This window comes from Sander lucioperca, chromosome 11, assembly GCF_008315115.2.
Source record: "Sander lucioperca isolate FBNREF2018 chromosome 11, SLUC_FBN_1.2, whole genome shotgun sequence".
Lineage (NCBI taxonomy): Eukaryota > Metazoa > Chordata > Actinopteri > Perciformes > Percidae > Sander > Sander lucioperca.
The window spans coordinates 36,838,126-36,840,994 of NC_050183.1; the positions used below are offsets into that span (position 1 = coordinate 36,838,126).

General features: G+C 44.2%; 1 long non-coding RNA gene across 1 annotated transcript in view; it reads left to right on the plus strand.

Annotated features, from left to right (window-relative positions):
- Positions 1–1,255, plus strand: part of LOC116063204 — an 11,740-nt gene extending 10,485 nt beyond the window's left edge. Inside the window, exon 3 of the long non-coding RNA XR_004108209.2 lies at positions 1,157–1,255. This is a non-coding gene — a long non-coding RNA (uncharacterized LOC116063204). The remainder of the gene's footprint in view (positions 1–1,156) is intronic.
- The last annotated feature ends 1,614 nt before the right edge of the window (positions 1,256–2,869 follow it).

The window sequence follows — 2,869 nt, forward strand, 5'->3', positions numbered from 1 at the left end:
CAGGAGAGTTTCATGTCCATCCAAGATGAAAAAGTGCTCAAACTGTGAGTCACCTAACATTGCTATAGAGAAAATGAATGAGACTTGTACTTCTAACCAAGGATTCCTAAAGTAGCACCTCCCACTTCCTACCTTTTAAACAAATGAAGAAAAAAAACTGTGTAGGGAGAAGGTGTGTAGGAGACAATTCATAATATGAAATAAAAATAATATAATACAATAGGTGTAAATATAAAGAATCCCCTTTTTATAGCAATGATTTACATTGTTTTACTGTACATGCATGCACAAGACACAAAAGAATGAAGTATGTGATTTGATAATATTTGTTTCTGACATCAAAACAACCACATGAGACGACTTCTTACAAGTGGGAACCAGGCAGCACTATAGTTCACTTAAAACCACTAAATGGAGCTGAATCACACCTCTCAGTATTCATTGCCTGCCCATTACAATATGTGAATGCATTCTATTTTAAGTCTTCATGCGGTTGTGTCCAATCTCTGTATTTCTCAAAAGAAAGAGAAAAAAAAACATTATTATTTAGGAAGCTGTTTACCAAATCATCCTCCTCCAATTTGTGTCACTGATATACATTTCCTCCTCCTCATCACGTCAGAGCCAGAAATGTCCCAACTAACTAACCTTACGAGTCAATTGTTTCTAAAAAAATCAGTAAACTACTCCACCCACACAGTCTTGCTGCTAACTCCCCTCCAACTTACAATTACTGTTAGAGGGAAAATCTGACAAGCCATCCGTGCGACCACTGAGCGAAGATGGAGAGAGAGAGAGAGAGAGAGAGAGAGAGAGAGAGAGATCAGAGTATTTTTTACATTTGGCTCTCTGTGGGTTTAAATGGGAGAGGCAGCACAGAAATAAATATTGGTGTTCTGGAGATATGTATAAAAAAAGACAACACCAAGCAGAGACACAGTGGTGCGTCTGACATTCAGACACAAACACACACATGCACTTGGTGTGTACCTGCTCCTCTCCAGACACTTCATACAGAGGTCATAATTAGCTCAGCCTGTTTGTCTCACAGCAAGGGCGTGTGTGTGTGTGTGTGTGTGTGTGTGTGTGTGTGTGTGTGTGTGTGTGTGTGTGTGTGTGTGTGTGTGTGTGTGTGTGTGTGTGTGTGTGTGCTCAGATGGGTGTATTTTTTCCTGAAGCCCCGTTGAGATTTGCACCTCCCTCTGCGTGGCGTCTCCTCTCCTCTGACCCAGCCTGGAGGTGACGAGGCTGAAGCAGCACTCCTGTCTCCAGGGGATTCGCTGCGTAACAGCACAGGCTGCCGGGCACAAAGCTGATGTCCACCCTGCTAGAACACAGACAGAAGCGCACCAACAGAAGCTCCCACACATGGAGCGCAAACAAAGAGGCATGTAGCCACATACGCTGATCCTCTCCACCCCCTCTTCCTTTCTCCTCCAAGCATGCATCAAGAGATGGGGAGTGAAAGGGAGACAGAGAGAGGAGAGGAGAGGAGAGGCAGCATTGATTTTTGCTTTATCGTTTCAGAAAACCTGTTTTCTTGGAGAAATCGGTCGCTGAATTATTAATATCTTCATTCAATTTTGATGCCTTTCTCTTGTTGGAAAACTAGAGGTTCGTGAGTGAGGAGGTCCTGCATAGCCTCCTAAACACATACTGTACTGCATGTGTACTGCTCCAGCATCCACACACACACACACACACACACACACACACACACACACACACACACACACACACACACACGTCTGTCTGTCTTTCACCTCCTGGCACTCCCTCCATCCTCTCTGGCTTGTGTGGGAGTGCATGTGTGTGCTGGAGAAATAAGAGGGGGAGAGAGATAGAGAGGGAGAATTAGATCATGTAATGAGAGCTGCTGGCAGTGTGACTAAATTGGCTAACTATAGCTAACAACATTACACACTGTCCATCTGGGGCCGAGCCTGTCCTCCCTCTGCTCTTCTTTGTATACTAGTAAAATCAGCCATGTAAAGGACTCCCTTTCTCCTGGCCAGTGCCTTCCTCTTGAGAAATGTAGAGCAAGCAGAAAATACTAGACAGTATGGAGAAGTTTTGTGTGCTGGATGGAAATTTGGCAAGCTCGGATAGAAAAGGAAAAAATCCTTTGGAGATTTGCAGGTTCAGTGCCCCCGTGAATATCTCCGCAGTAACCAAAATGTCAGATTTAAATTTTAATGTTAAGTGAATGATTCCAATCCGGCAATCCAATACTCATTTGGCAATTAACATCCATGTATAGATTAATATCTGGCAATTCATCCCTGCATGCATTTTCCTTGCCTTTGATCAGTAATAGAAGAAAAGAATGAGACGCAGTCAGCACAGTGTGCTGTATGAAGTCTGTTAAATCCTCTACCCTGCCTGCTGTCTCTGTGTCCACAACTGGCAGCTCGCCTAGTTAGGAGGCCAGTGCCAGGCAATCTGTGCTCCAGCACCTATGCTGACCTAGCAGCTGCTGGACACCATGTGTGCCCAAGAATGTGGGCACTGGGCAGATGCTACGAGGCTGGAGGATGGAGGGATGTTGCAGGAAAAGAAAGTAAGACGAAGAAGTAGAAAGAGAAAGGCAGCCGGTGCTTTCTGGCTGAGCTGCTGCACTTGAAAGTCATGACAGGGTTTCGCCCAAAAAGTTGCTCAGAAACTATTAAAGTTCAAGACAGCCACTGGATTGGAAGCTTAAATTGAGCCTTGCTTTGTAGTAAAGTTATTTTTGACTGTACAGAGGGAGTAGTGATGTAGTAGTATGTTGTGGGAGGATGTTTTTTTTCTGTTAGATGGGTGATTTGGAAGACCAAATGATAGATGGAGGTACATTGGGTCAGCATAAGCATGGGTGGATAGTGGAGGT